The sequence below is a fragment of the Triticum urartu genome, chromosome 1A (assembly GCF_056163025.1).
Source record: "Triticum urartu cultivar PI428250 chromosome 1A, HENAU_Tu73, whole genome shotgun sequence".
In the NCBI taxonomy this organism is placed as follows: Eukaryota; Viridiplantae; Streptophyta; class Magnoliopsida; order Poales; family Poaceae; genus Triticum; species Triticum urartu.
The window spans coordinates 429,988,039-430,004,586 of NC_141873.1; the positions used below are offsets into that span (position 1 = coordinate 429,988,039).

At 51.0% G+C, this 16,548-nt stretch overlaps 1 pseudogene; it reads right to left on the minus strand.

The window, feature by feature from the left end:
• Positions 1-1,878: 1,878 nt before the first annotated feature.
• Positions 1,879-6,269, minus strand: LOC147991553 (uncharacterized; annotated as a pseudogene).
• Positions 6,270-16,548: the final 10,279 nt, after the last annotated feature.

Sequence of the window (16,548 nt, forward strand, 5' to 3'; positions counted from 1 at the left end):
TGCACCTATACAATTTACCATTGTATTGGGTGTGTTGGGGACACAAGAGACTCTTTGTTATTTGGTTGCAGGGTTGTTTGAGAGAGACCATCTTCATCCTATGCCTCCTATGGATTGATAAACCTTAGGTCATCTACTTGAGGGAAATTTCCTACTGTCCTACAAACCTCTGCACTTGGAGGCCCAACAACGTCTTCCAGAAGAAGGTTGTGTAGTAGACATCAATAGCCCATTTGCGATTTGTAAGAATGCCCAGCCCATATTTGAATTCTAAGGGAATTTACTACAGCCCATTTACAATTTGTTAAAAGTACAGCCCATTTTCGAGCTAGGACAAAGATTAATAATTTCAACCAACCGTTCAAAACAGAATTCAATAAAATTTCCCACATTTTGATAGGATCTGAAATATTTTTGTCCTGAAATTTCTAGTCAGATTAAATACAATTTCAATATAAATTTGTATTACGTAAAAATCCAACGAAACATTGCGCATGCAACAATTATTGAAATTAAAATTTTCAAAACCCAAAACTAATATTCTATAAAGTAATTACATGTTTGGTGCATTTTTTTATAGTTACTGCCCAGTTTTTATAATTACATCTCATTCATTATTTCTTAAAGCCCATTTTCTTGTTAAGACTAATGCATCCCTCCTAGGAAAGGTTTGCAGCCCAGCGGGGCGGAGAATAACAAGTTGACCCGGATTGTGTATAACTGTCGGCCCAGTTGCATTCCTCATGATGAAAAAAGGCATGTGTAGTATAGTACAACCTTACATGGCTACTCAGCCCACATTCAGCAACGCTGGAAAGGCCCAAACAAGGCTTCTGTACAACTTTTTGAAGTCACTAAGCTCAATTAATAACTTAAGAAAAAAGTTAGAGTACAGTGGAACCTAATTAAAAGCGGTCACGAGCGAAGAAATAATTCAACGGGTCCCACTTGTGCGTGTGTGAGAGAGAGAGACCCATCGGTCGATGCACGTAAATACATCTTTCAGCCGTATGCATTGATGATGCTCAGTAAAAACTTATATAGTTGACACAATCATATAGAACATCGTAGCACACTAAACTTGCATACAAAAATTTCACGCAGGTGGCACAATCAGGGTGGAAGCAGTGGATCGCTACGGGTAGGGCTATGTTGAAACCAACAAACTCATACATAATGGTTCATCGACTTTATCAATGATGGGGAAATATCTTGAATGTTGTGCAAAGAAAACAGACATACAACACAATATATAAGTTCTGCTAGAACATTAAGTTGACGTACAAACCTTTCTAAAAAAGTTCAGGTAAAAAAAAGAACAGGCCATCTGACAAGATTCAATTGTTACCTTAAATTAGAGCACATCCAGGCAGCCAGCCCTGCCTCTTCTCCCAAAGAAGCAGTGGCCTCCGTCGCCCAATGGAGTAGGCCATGTGCCATCCATCGTTCCGAGCAACACGGGGAAAGTCTGACGTTGACTCCTATAATGGACGTCGTCGACGGACCCGGGCACCGGCAGCGGTGGCAGGACTTCGATTGATGGATTGACCACTTCTTCGACATGCACGAACACTCGATATAGGTACATCCCTAACGTGGTCCGCGGCGGCCTTGGTGGCGACGAATAGTACTGTAGAGTAGTATGCGGGAGAGAAAATGCACCTTAGGTGCTCTCATTCCATAGGCAGCAATATATATGGTACAATGTACAAAGGCGCAATGGCGCTCGAGAAGAGAGAGGAGAGAGTGGGTGACGTGCGTAGTGGGGGCAGATCGTGTGCATGTACGTGGGTGATTACGTACGTGCATGGGATCGCCATGCAACTGTCAACACCCCGCCGCAGCTGCAGCATCTGGTGGCCGGATGCATAAGCTGGATCAGAAGTCATAAAAGGCTGGTGAAGGCAGCCCTTTGGTGAGCACATCCGCGAACTGCTGCGTGGTCGGGACGTGCAAGACACGAAACTCGCCAAGGGAAACCTTCTCCCGGACGAAGTGGATGTCCAACTCGATATGTTTCGTGCGCCGATGGTGAACGGGGTTCGCCGCCATATAGACGGAGGAGATGTTGTCACAAAACACCACGGTTTCCTTGGGGAGAGGGACGTGGAGCTCGTCGAGGAGTTTTCGGAGCCAGCAGCACTCGGCCATGGCGTTGGCGACGACGCGGTATTCGGCTTCCGCGCTCGAACGTGAGACCGTGGCTTGGCGCTTGCTCGACCAGGACACAAGTGCATCACCGAGGAACACCGCGTAGCCGGAGGTGGACCTCCGTGTGTCGGGGCACCCGACCCAGTCGGCGTCACAGTACGCCACGAGGTCGAGGTTGGTGGAGCGGTGGATGTGGAGACCGAGGTCCGTCGAGCCGCGAAGGTAGCGCAAAATGCGCTTCACCAGAGTGAGATGGGCTGCGCGTGGATCATGCATAACGAGGCAGCACTGGTGAACAGCGTAGGCGATATCCGGGCGCGTCATCTTCAAGTACTGGAGCGCACCAACCACGCTACGGTACTCGGAGGCGTCAGGCACCGGCGCACCGTCCATGGCAGATAGCTTCGAATGTGTGTCGACCGGCGTGGAGACTAGCTTGCAGTCCACCATATTGGCACGGTCCAGCAGGTCCTCGACATAGGCGCGCTGTGAGAGGAAGAAGCCGGCGTCGTTCCTGGTGACTGCGATGCCCAGAAAATAGTGGAGTGCGTCGAGATCCTTCATGGAGAACTCCGCCGAGAGCTGCTGCTGGAGGCGTCGAAGGAGAGATGGCGACGATGCAGCGAGTATAATGTCGTCGACGTAGAGGAGAAGGTAGGCCGTCGCATTGTCGTTGTGGAGCACGAATAGGGACGGGCCCGAGCGTGAGTCGAGGAAGTCGAGGGTGCGGATGAACGCGCCGAACCTGGCGAACCAGGCGCGCGGCGCTTGCTTGAGGCCGTAGAGTGACTTGTCGAGGAGGCAGACGTGGTCGGGGTTGGACGCGTCGACAAAGCTGGCCGGTTGCTGGCAGTACACGCGCTCGGAGAGGTGGCCATGAAGAAACGTGTTGTTCACGTCCATTTGGTGAACGGGCCACCCCCGAGAGGTTGCCACCGTGAGCACGGCGCGGATCGTGGCCACCTTGACCACGGGCGAGAAGGTCTCGTCGAAGTCGACGCCTGGTCGCTGTGAGAAGCCGCGCACCACCCATCTGGCCTTGTAGCGTTCGAGACTCCCATCAGACTTGAACTTGTGCCGAAAAAGCCATTTGCCAGACACAATGTTTGCTCCAGGAGGACGGGGAACAAGGCTCCACGTTTGGTTCTGCATCAACAGCGAGTATTCATCCTGCATCGCAGTTAGCCAGTTTGGATCGCGCAAAGCAGTATGCACGGATTTGGGTATGGGAGAGATCGAGGAAGCGATGGTGGTGTGTATGTTTTGGTGATATTTACGGTTTGGGAAGAACTTTCCTGCCTGGGCGCGTGTGATCATCGTGTGCGTGGGAGCGATGGGGACCGTGTGTTGAGGAGGGTGGGGAACGGTACTAGGAGTGGCTGGAGTGGTCGTAGGGAGGGGAGAGGGATGATCTGTCGTGGGCGAGGCGGGTGCAGATGTTGGTGAGGGTGGAAGTGGCGATGACGGGTTATCGCATGTGGAACCGGCGATGGGAGGGGTGGTAGGGTTTTGGGCGGCGACGGGAGGCGTAGGGTTTTGCGCATTGGGGTTCGTGCGGGCTCGGCGAGGGATGGGAAGTGGTGGTAGGAGCTCGGTTAGGTCAGGGTGGGAGTCCTGGTCAGGCGTGGTGCGTTTTTGTTGGAAAGGGAAGCTCGACTCGTCGAACACAACATGTCTAGAGATGAGGATGCGGCCGGTCACAGGGTTGAGGCATCGATAGCCCTTGTGATCTTGGTAGTAGCCAAGCAAAACGCATGGGACTGATCGGGGGGCCAGTTTGTGAGGTGATGTGGCCGTGATGTTGGGAAAGCAGTGGCAGCCAAATACGCGCATGGTAGAGTAGTCAAGATGTACCCCGTACAACGGGAAGAATGGTGTGTACTGGTGGCGCGGGCGACACGGTCGGCGGTTGAGCAGGAAGGTGGCGGTCTAGAGTGCTTCGGCCCAGTAGGAGTAGGGCATGGAAGCATGGATGAGAAGGGATCATGTGATGTCATTAAGTGTGCGGAGAGCACGTTCGGCGCGCCCATTTTGTGGTGATGTGCATGGGCACGACATGCGCAGTACTATACCGAGCGAAGAGAAGAACTGACAGGCGGCGAAGTTTTCAAACTCATGCCCGTTATCGGTTTGAACGGTGAGTACAGGAAGGTTGAAGTGAGTGCAAACCATGTGAACAAACGCACGCAATGTGGGGAACACATCAGATTTCAGTTTAATGGGAAACGTCCACATGAAATGACTGTAATCATCGACAACGACTAAGTAGTACTGAAAACCAGACAAGCTAAGTACTGGCGAGGTCCATACATCACAATGGATAAGCTGAAACGGAAAGTAAGAGACATGATCTGAAGAACTAAAAGGTAAACAATGGCTTTTTTCTAGTTGGCAGGCGGTGCAGACATCGCCGGCGGAGCGGGGAGCGGTGATGGAGGCGCGGCGAAGAGTGGAGTCCAGACCATCATCACCAAGATGGCCGAGACGACGATGCCATGTGTCACGGGTAACTGCAGTGAAAGCGTGGGGCGCTTGAGACGGGTGCGATGGGTGGAGTGGGTAGAGATCGTCCGGCGAGTCAGAGCGGAGGATCACCGCCTTCGTTCTTCTATCCTTGAAAGAAAAACCACGGTCATCAAATTCTAAATTAACTGGGTTATCGTGTGCGAGGGCTTTAATAGAAATGAGATTCTTGATTAAGTGAGGAGAGACAAGAATGTTGTGGAGAGAGAGAGGATAAGATGAAGTGGGAATGGTGTATTGGCCGATGTGTGTGACTGCTAGGGTTGATCCATCACCAACTACGATATCAGGAGAGAAACTAGGGCGAGATGAGGAGAGCATACCAGAGGAGGAAGCCATGTGTGAGGTCGCACCAGAGTCTAGCACCCAGTCCCCGCCGGAGTTCGGCGGCGCCTGCCCTTGCTGCATGCTCATGGCGTTGAGCGCCTGAAAAAGAGCGGCCTGATCCCAGGCCGGCTGTGGGGCAGCGGCAGGCGCACCGTGGTTGATGCCGTAGATAGGATGCGGAGGGACCGCACCCATCTGCCAGTGCGCTGGGGGAGCGGCGCCGTACTGTGCGGCGACGCCGGCGAAAGGCGTCGGACCACCGGGGCGGGGCCCGAGGATGCCCGCACCGAGGGCATGGGGGCGCCAGGGCATGGGCCATGTGTGGACCATGCCCGTCCAGGGCGCTGGAGTAGGCGCTGGCGGGCGCGGTGCAGACATCGAGCCCCCGCCGGAGCCCCTACCCTTTCTTCTGCCGCGGCCGCCACCGCCACGGCCGCCCCCGCCGGAGCGGTTGTTGTGGTCGCCGCCCCCGCCTGGGTTCTGGGCGGCGCGCCCGGCGTGTAGCGCGATGTCGTGGGGGGGCCTCGTCAGGTTGGCGGCTCTCCTCCAGAAGGAGGAAGGCGCGACAGCGCAGGAAGGTGGGAAAGGGTGACTACATAGTCAGGATGGGCACAGCATAGCGAAAGCGAGGATGGAGACCACAGATCATGTTAAGGACCTGGTCGTGGTCACCGACGTGTTCGCCGAGGTCCGCCAGCTGGTCAGCACAATCCTTGAGGCGGGCGAAGTAGGAAAGGATGGAGGACGAGCCTTGGTCGATGCGGCGAAACTCGGTGGCGAGCAGGACAAGCTGGTGCTCGCGGTTCTCTAGGAAGATGGAGCAGATGGCATCCCAGACTTCGGCGGCGGTGGCGCCGCGCCGGTGCACCAGGCCGAAGATCTCCGGGCTCACCCGGTTGTAGAGCCAGGAGAGGACGTGAGCGTCGTCCTGGAGCCAGGCGGCGTCAGGGCGAGGCAGGGAGCCGGTGAGGTGGTCGATGATGCCGGACTTCTGGAACTGAACTTTGAAGAGCATACGCCACTGGGAGAAGTTGGGGGTTGAGGCTGAGCACGACGGGGACGTGCTGGTTGATTAAGACACTAGCGAGCGGCGACTGGTTCGGCGGTGCGGCGGAGGAGCTCGCCTCGGTGTCGTGGCGAGCGAGCAGCGCACCCTGGGCAAGTGCATCAGGTGTGAGAAGGGGCATGGTGCAGATCGGGCTCGGAGCACCGCCGTGAGTAGACGGGGGTGGAGGAGGAGGCGGCGGCGGTGGCGAAGGATGCGCCATGGCCGTGGGCAGAGGGCAGCGGAAGTAGGTGTCTAGAGAAGGCTGGTAACTGATACCGTGTAGAGTAGTATGCGGGAGAGAAAATGCACCTTAGGTGCTCTCATTCCATAGGCAGCAATATATATGGTACAATGTACAAAGGCGCAATGGCGCTCGAGAAGAGAGAGGAGAGAGTGGGCGACGTGCGCAGTGGGGGGCAGATCATGTGCATGTACGTGGGTGAGCATGTACATGCATGGGATCGCCATGCAACTGTCAACAAGTACAACCCCGGTTCCTGCACCGGTATCTCAACACCAATCAACTTCCGTATGGTGGACGGCTTCTTCATCCATGCCATAACCGTCAGAGCCCAGCCGTCTGGATGAATAAACATACTTACGAGCTCACCTCCAAGGTCGTTGATAAGCTCATTCATGGACGCGCTGTTCCAAGCACGTCGAGGCATGCCGTGGAAGGTAAGCTTTGTTAAAAAAATCAAGCTCAGAGGGCACCGAGCCCCATCCTGGGTGCCACCGATCAAAGTTCACCAGCGTGCCATCATAGAACAAACGCCGGGAAGATTCGAACACACGACTGCAGTCGAAAGTTGTCCGGAACCTGACAAAGAAATCAGCCGGTGGTGGATAGACTTCGACGAGCAAGTCACTTATTTGGATGCCGTGCACAATGCCAAGAGTTTTGACAAGGTCGTCTGGCAAGACGGGAGGCCGGTCGCGGTTGATGGTTACCATCAGTACTTTGCCGGCAAACTAATCATCAAGCGTCGTCATGCCACTGTTGAGCGACAGCACGCAGCGCCCGAAGGCAGGACGGACCTCAGGATTTCCGTCTCGGGGATCCGCGTTGACCGGCGACATGATAGTGCGCTTGAGTACAGGGAGTACAGGAGGGGGATTTGTGGGAACTGGAGTAGGAATCGAGATTCCAGAGGCGGGGGAGGGGCGGTTGATTGGGGTGAAAAGGTAGCATGAATTTCAAACATGCGCCAATATGCTCTCGGCGTGCAAGCGCACGAAAACACCGGTGGCGCCCATATGTCGGCCTAAGAGTCCCTATTCTTTCTTTTTTTGAGAGCCCAGCCTTTTTTTGAGGATCTTTTGAGAGCCCGGCCTGAGAGTCATAATTGACCTATTTGGCATTGTGTTACTGCTCGACCCATATTGAACGACACCTCACTGGCCAAAACAAGTGTACATCATCGAAAAGACATTGAGCTCAAATTATAAGTTGAAAAAAGGAGATATACTCTGAACACTTGAGAATGGTGATGCCCTCATTTAGCCCACTAGCAGTTTGAGACAATAAACAGTTCAAAACAATGATATATACAACATTCAAACACTAACTAGTAGTGACTACTACTGACATAAACAACAAGACATGATAGTTCATAAGAAGTCTTGCTACACCACCAAAACGCACCCATCTGCAGCGCTCAGACTCTCGTGATCCAGACAAGAATGACATTCTAAATAGAGGCAACTATTACATAGTAAGAGTGACATAGACGAGGATGACCAAATGACAAGGAATATGCATAACAAAAGATAGAACTACCCATCCAGAACAAGCAGCAAAGACAACAAGTCATTCGAAGAGGGATGATCCAACACCATCATAATTTGCAGCCCCGGTTCAGCCACCAGTAATCCGAAGACACCAGTACTCCACCCTTTCGATGCAACAGCCCAATTACCTATCAACCTGAAGGCTTGCACCACATCACTGCCTGTCAGACTCGACACATCCAAGGATCAAAGTTAATCCAGATGCCTTTATCATTCTCACCTTCTTTTGGCTGCAGGCTGTATCATTGACAATCAGGGGAGTTTGCTCCCGAACTCCTAGGGCTCGCCGTGTAGACACAATTTTCCATAGCAAACAGAACCTCTCTGCCATCAAGGTCCTTGCCAACGGTGATCTCATGGTTAATCAGATAATTGAGTCCGAGAAACAGAGAGTATGAACCAAGGGTGTTTACCGGCCTCCAGCTCAAAAATCATGCAAGCCCCAACAAGCTGGTATCCTGCTCATAGACGTAACAGCCACTGTCCGGATACTCACGTATTTCACGGTGCTTGCATACAATGGGGGTTTTGCAATATAACTTTTCCGGCTCATGTGTCCGAATGATCACCAGTCTTTTGCCGTCCTCTGATCGAGCGAGGAACTAGTTGTGCTTCCCTGTTTTTGGCAAAGGTGGTGTGATTACAAAGGGTAGTAACTGTAGGGACACTGCATCATATCCAAAAGGACAGGCATTGTTAATGCAAGATCAACATTGTTCAAAGTATGAGTAGGATAATGAAAGAAACAGCATTGATATGTCCCTGTTGGAACTGGGAGGAAAATACAGGGAAATGTACTGGGTTCGAAAATATAGAAGTGCCATGCATGGTTATACTCATGTTATCTTACAATCGATTCTTCACAGGAAACTACCATGTCATGCATGTTATGTTATCATGTTCTGTCCTCACAAACAAATTCTTCAAGGAAACTAACAGACCATGCATTGTTATATACTCATGTTCTGTGGGAAAAAATTTTGCAAGCATATTATTCTAGCTATTGATTGCTGAAGGGCGAACATAGGTATGTACACATGGTAAGCATTACAGGATTTCACTACTTCAAAATATAGAGTTCTCCATATGCACATTTACTTCCCTAATGTATGGTTAGATGAAATCAACAGTGTGATGCATGTTTCTACATCATGAAAATGAGGAAACTAACATGGCCATTGATACACACTCATATTTAGTAGTATATAGATTACTATAAAATAAGGAGAATATCAATATCTTCCTAACAGTTTGATTATTCAGGGGTACAAATTGGTTGTAATGACATGGTCACAATCGCACGAATTAACTCATTCCAAATATAGCTGATTTACGGTGTCTCTAATACATTGCCATACTTCTACTCAAATTCTGCTCAAAGAGGGATATGTCAATCATCACAAAAAGTTCAAATAGTGTCATGGCGTCACCATTAACATCAGACGGAAACAACTTACACGCACCGTCCGAGCAATATGTGGTGCCATCTGCTTTGTCGATGTGTAGATGATGCCATTGTGTTCAGTAGCATCACAGAAGTGTGTATCAGCTTTGACGATGATCCACTGCGAGCTGAGCTGTCTCCAGCTAAAGAAGGCACCGGCGGAAAGATAGGCGAGTCCCTTGTCGAACAACGCAATTAGCTTGAAGTCCGCGTAATCCGCATGTTGTGTGGGCACTTGGCAGATTACAATCTTCTGCAAAACAAGGTGCATCCAACTGACGACGTAATCTAGATGACTTGGACCGCGAAGGTAAAACTCTATATCATCCAACGAAGGAAGGAGAATCTCATGGGAGGTCTGGAAGTTCAAGAGCACCAACTTTTCCCCGTCTTCTCTGACGGCAGCCATCCAGTGGGAGTTCATGCCGACCCAATACATACCTGCAAGAAGTTTCGGCCGATGGTGATCGGATCGAAGTCGAGGTAAATGATGTACGGCGACCCAGTACATCCCCGCAAAGAAGTTTGGGCTAATGGAGGTCAGATTGAAGTCGAGGGGCATCATGTACGCGTCTGTATTATAGTGAGAAAATCTCCCAAGACCAGATAGCAGCAAGCAGGGTGTCTTGAAAAGCTTAGGCCTCGCTTCGACGATGGCCATGTGCATGCCCCTCGAGCATGCAGCCAGCCGCAGGGCGCTCAACATATCCATACAGGAACAACAGAGGTCGAGGACGTCACTGGGGAGATTGCTCCAATCGCGGCTCAGATGGATGTTGCGCGGTTCGCGTTTGACCATGGTGGAGTTTGGAAGGTGGGGTTTTGGGGGGCTTGATTTACGGGGGAGAAGGCTTTCGGTGCTAGAGCGGCTAGCGAGGCAATAGTGGTACTGGGGGAGGCAAGCGAGGCGAGGGTACGCGAGGGCACAGTGAGATGATGAAGAGTGACCTCGGGATCTCCGGCGAGACGGATATGGAGATGGAGTGGTGCTAGGGGAGAGGAATACGAGGCGAGGCATGCTATACAATGGCGGTGACAGTGACTGCACAGTGCACAAGGCGAGGCTGACTTTGGTAACCCGGACACGCCGCCTGGACTGGTGTCACCTCGGGCGCAGGGTCTTGTCACTTCACTGTGAGGACCGGATGAATAAGAGTATTTTGACCATCAAGTGTACCACAATTGTACAACTACTACTAGTAGGAGTAGAAGGAACATGAGTAGTACTCCCTCTGGCCCTCTTTTGTCTGCGCATAACTTTTTTCATTATTTCTCTAATTAGTCTGCGTATATACCATTTTGCATGCGCCCATTTCCCTCCATGCCCCGCATTCACAGCATTAATTAGCATACGGATGAGCAGCTGCAGCCAGACTCCAGCAAATAAACTGCAGCATGCAAGTGGGCCATTCTGTGCGTGCGGGAGAGAGAAAAGGCAACAGAAGAGCCCGTCCAATCCATTGCATGCAGCAGTCAAACAACCGCAGTTCTCCTCGTGCATGTGCATAACTTCTCCCATTTACTTCTTCATCGGGAACCGATTTTCCTCGGCTTCTTCACTACTCCTTGATCTTCATTTGCATCCAAACCACACTGCATTCACATTGTTTTAACCTCTTCACATCCTCCTAGAGTAATTTCGAGGCCCCTATAAATAATCATCTTCTTCAGTTAGACTAGCCATCTAATCCTAATTCTCCAAACCATAGCCCTCCGGTCCAGCGGTTCCAAATGGCGAAAGAGATCGAGATGCGGGTTTTTAGCGTCCAGCATGTCCTCGTCGAAGGCTCGTTGAGCATAGTTGCCACAGTCACCGACCACCCAAGGGTTGTTCGGAAGTGCATCAACAATGTATCCAACTCCCTCCAAAAGGTGGAGATGAATGTCATCGGTCTCGACGCACAGTACACGGAGCGTGCCACTGGGAAGATCCAACGCGCCGCCGTCCTTCAGCTATGCCTCGGAGATGATGTTTTGGTGTACCACATCATAAACGCGCCCTCCATACCAGGTGAGCTTCACGATTTCTTGTCTCTAGAGGACATATACTTCTGTGGGGCAGCCATCGCAGGGCACAAACAGAAGTTGGAGCCGTACAACCTTAATTTGAAAAGCATCACTGACCTACAAACCAAAATAAAAATTCCTGTAGAAGATTGTGATAAACCGACACCATCCCTATTCGACGTAGCAAATTTTGTGCTCGGAACAAATCTTCAGTAGGGTGACGAGACGCTGGCATTAAGGTTGTCTGGATGGGAGAATTATCCCTTGACGTGCGAGTGGATAAAATATGCTGCCCTCGATGCCCGTGTGAGTTTTGAGATAGCTGCAAGGTCCAGAGAGCTTGTTGCGAAGCCGTCTCCCACAGAAAATGAGAACAACAAGAAGAACTAGAATAAGAAGAAGAAGAAGAAGAAGAAGAAGAAGATGCACCAGCAGCAGGGCATTATGGATGGATTAACTATTTCCTCTCTTGTAAAGAAAAATATTCCCTCTCTATGTATATTGATATAGATGGACTATTTCGATGGTGTGCATGTCATTAGAACAAGTAGTAGCATGGGTCCGCTTGACTATAAGGAACTATTTATTTGCCTAGCTTTCTCTACTACTCCTTCTAGTGATCGGTATGCAATGCATGTGTCTGTAGACATGACAGCTTGTCCATGGAAGTTCAACTACGGTGGCCATCACGTTTACCACGACGCCACTCCAACCCACGGCACCACGTCCCTCGGCGTGTGCCTCACCCTCTCGGCCGCACCGCCCCTCTGCCTTTGTGTGCATGACATGTGGGCCAACTGAAATGCGGCGAGCATCAAGTTTCTACCATAGACACACGTGATTCCCACAACACCGCTCGAACCCATGACACCACACGTCCCCCGACCTGCGGCTCACCCCTCTCGGCCCCACTGCCCCTCTACCTTCAGGAGCATTATATGTGGACCAGCCACCTATCGGGTTCACATGTTATTGACTCAAAGGTAGGTGTCGTAAGGCACTGAAGCTCAGACCCGAGGGCCCCGAGAGGTAAATGTAACTCCTGCGCCAGACCTTGTGGTGCTACCGCTGCACGAACTCGTGGCAAACTCGAGAGTATACCGTTGGATGTGTCCCATACGAAACAAGTCCCTGGTTTGTCACCGCGAAGATGCGGTTAGAAAGGAGCACAGCGTCTTCGTACTCGTACGGCAACAAATCGGCCACAGACAACATCGTCCACCTTTGACCGCCATGTGCAAGGTTCGTGTTATCTTCTTCAATCTCACCGTGGTTCCATCATACCGATTCAGGCGGTGGCCTGTTGCATGGCTGATCCCAATGTTGGACAAAGGTTCTACGGGAACGGTCCATTGTAAATGTTGTGCAAATTGATGTTGGTACCCTCCCGTACATATGCAAGCCAATCTCCACTCACACCGAGCCTAACCTGTGAAACAGTGGGCAGGGGGGATTAGGAAATGGACACGGAAGTAGTCTTTAGAATGCATTTACTACGTGATCAAACTCATCTTACCTGCTCATCGGACAAAATCTGAGTGCCCCTCAACGTCGGCATCTCAAGGGGCGTCAACTTGCAACTATGGCCACGCCGTGCTGGAGAGACCCCCAAGGAAACATTCTCGTGCATTGCACAGAACATCATGATGCATTTGTACGAGTAGTTTACCTTGTGAGAGAAAAGGATGAATGAGGGAAGGCCTTATTTGCAAATGTGGAGAGGGGTGTAGGTTTCTTTTTGCAAAATTGCCATGGTTTTCTTCCTATCCATCAGATATAAATCGGTCGGCCTATAAAAAAGCAGCGTTGGTGATGATGGTGTGCCTGCCATCCTGCAATATGGGTAGTCCGATCTATATCGAACGAATAGGAAGGAAACTATGACAATTTACCCGCACTCCTCTCCACATTTGTAGATAAGTTCTTCCTTCGTTCATCCTTTTCTCCCACAAGATTTTAATGTTCCATGCAACGCGCAGGCATCTTGCTAGTATAAGAGGGGTATGGGTTTTTTTGCAAAATTGCCATTATTTCCTTCCTATCCGTCAGATATAAATCAGACGGGCTATACTGCAGGATGGTAGGCACACCATCATCAACAACTCTGTTTTTTTATAAAAGTAGAGTAGAGATAGAGATAGAAACTACTACTACCAATATGCTAGCCCGTGCGTTCCAATGGATACAAAGTATACCTGGCCAAATGGGCCGGCCCGGCACGGCACGGCCCGATCTGGGTTAAACGGGCCAGGCACGGCACGGCCCGTCTAGGCATGCTAAGTAATCGTGTCGTGCTGGGCCGGCACGCGTGCTGGCCTCTCTGGCCCAGGCATGGCCCCCTTGCTACATGGGCTGGCACAGCGGCCCATCTAGCACGCCGGCGGTGAACAGGAACAGGAACGATGTGATACTCGATTTGACTAACTGCGCTGTGCTCCACGGTGAACAGGAACGATGTGATACTCGATAAAAGATCCAAGTCCACCTCCTTTAAACCGGCGGACGAAATAGTCAAATTCCAAGTCCATCCAACGGACCCTACAAAAACAGCTTCCATCAGGGCACAATTAAACCCTGATGTCGATGCCGCACTGCGAGAATTCCTACGCAAGAACTGGGACATTTTCGCCTCGCACCCTTCAGACATGCCAGGAATCCCACGCAGGCTGGCTGAGCACAGCCTAAATATCCTAAAAGGATTCAAGCCAGTCAAGCAGGCTCTTCGACGTTTCTTCGAGCCTAAGAGACAAGCCATGGGAGAGGAACTAGCCAAGCTATTGGAGGTCGGATTCATCAGAGACATAAAACATCCGGACTGGCTAGCAAACCTGGTGATGGTACCAAAGAAGGACAAATCCTGGCGCTTGTGCGTCGATTTTAAGGACCTCAACAAGGCCTGCCCAAAGGATCCCTTCCCCCTCCCCCGCATCGATCAAATCATCGATGCTACCGCAGGACACGATTCATTGTGTTTCCTCGACGCATACTCCGGCTACCATAAAATTAAAATGGCGGAGCCAGACCAAGCCGCAACGGCATTCATCACACCATACGGCCCATTTTGCTTCAACACAATGCCCTTCGGGCTCAAAAACGCCGGCGCAACATATCAGCGCATGATTCAGACATGTCTGGCAAACCAGATCGGCAAAACAGTGGAGGCATACGTGGACGACATGGTCGTTAAAAACAAGCATGTCGAAACTCTAGTAGACGACTTGAGGCTCACATTCGACAACCTCCGAACATATGACATCAAGCTCAATCCGGAAAAATGTGTTTTCGGCGTACCAGCCGGAAAGCTCCTGGGATTCATTGTCTCTAGTAAAGGTATTGAAGCTAATCCGGCCAAAATCCGAGCATTATCATAGTTGGCTACCCCAACAGACCTCAAACAAATACAAAAATTGACTGGATGCGTGGCGGCTCTAAGCCGCTTTATCTCCCGCTTGGGAGAAAAGGCATTACCCCTTTATCGCCTCCTCCGGCGCACCGAACACTTCGAGTCGACGGATGCCGCCTCGGCCAGACTCAATGAAATAAAAGCCATATTGGCAACAAACCCAGTCCTGGTCGCGCCAAACATTGGCGAACCAATGCTATTATACATTGCGGCAACTCATCAAGTAGTAAGCGCAGTGCTCGTCGTCGAGCGAGAAGCGGACGGACACAAATTCCCCCTTCAAAAGACGGTTTACTATGTGTCCACTGTCCTTACTCCATGCAAATCATGGTACCCGCATTATCAAAAGATAGCGTACGCGGTATTTATGGCATCCCGGAAGCTGCGACACTACTTTCAAGAGTGTTCGATAACGGTAGCCTCGGAAGTACCACTTAACGATATTATAAACAACCGTGACACGATGGGACGGATTGGCAAATAGGCCATTGAGCTCCTCCCGTTCGACATAACCTACAAGCCACGGCGAGCTATCAAGTCGCAAGTTTTGGCTAACTTCGTCGCTGAGTGGACGGAAGCTGAACTCCCTGAAGAGTACGGCACATATTCAAACTGGATCATGCACTTCGACGGCTCCAAAATGTTGGCTGGCCTGGGGTTGGCGTCATTTTGACGTCCCCAACAGGAGATACTGTCCAATACGTACTACAGATAATGTATACGGACTCCAGCAATGCGGCCGAATATGAGGCCCTTCTACATGGTCTCCGGATGGCAGTATCTATGGGCATTCAACGCCTAGAGGTGCGCGGGGATTCGAACCTCGCGATATCCCAAATAAATGGAGACTTCGATGCCAAGGATCCAAAAATGGCAGCTTATCGCAACGCCGTCCTAAAAATGTCAGCTCGGTTCGAGGGGCTCGAATTTCACCATGTGGCTCGGGAAAATAATCAGGGGGCGGATATCCTCGCCCGCATCGGTGCAAAACGCGACGCGGTCCCTCCCAACATATTTCTGGAACGGCTCTTCAAGCCATCCATAGCATGGGAAGGGGACACCGGTAACAACAGTCCGGACCCAGCCAAAATACCCGATACCGAACCCTCCGACACAATCGGAGGCTCCGCCACCGAAGTAACACAATCAGCCCACGAAATAATGGCCATTATTGCCCCGTAGACAGAACCATTCCTGGCCTACCTAACTAGACAGGAACTTCGGAGGACCAAAATGAGGCACGCTGCATAGTGCGGCGATCCAAGGCCTACAGGGTCCATGAGGGAGAATTGTATAAAAAAAGTGCTACCGGAGTCCTTCAAAGGTGCATCTCCGAAGAGAAAGGGCGGAACCTTTTGGCAGAAATTCACGCCGGACTCGGCGGTCATCACGCCGCAGCCCGGGCTCTTGTAAGCAAGGCCTTCCGTACAGGATTCTATTGGCCAATGGCACGGGCAGATGCACAGGACTTGGTCCAACATTGCGTCGGTTGCCAGCTCTTTGCAAATCAAAGCCACATGCCACCCACCGCCCTCCAGACAATCCCCATTACATGGCCCTTCACAGTCTGGGGGCTTGACATGGTTGGACCCCTTAAAGGGGGAACCCACAAGAAAAAATACTTATTGGTCATGGTGGACAAATTCACCAAATGGATAGAGGCTAAACCGGTTAAGACAGCCGAATCCGGACCGGTGATAGATTTCATATCCGGCATCGTACACTATTACGGCGTCCCCCACAGCATCATCACTGGTAACAGCACGAATTTCACAGCCGATGAGGTAAAACTCTGGTGCAGCAAAATGGGAATCAAGCTCGATTACGCTTCAGTCTATCACCCACAAACCAACG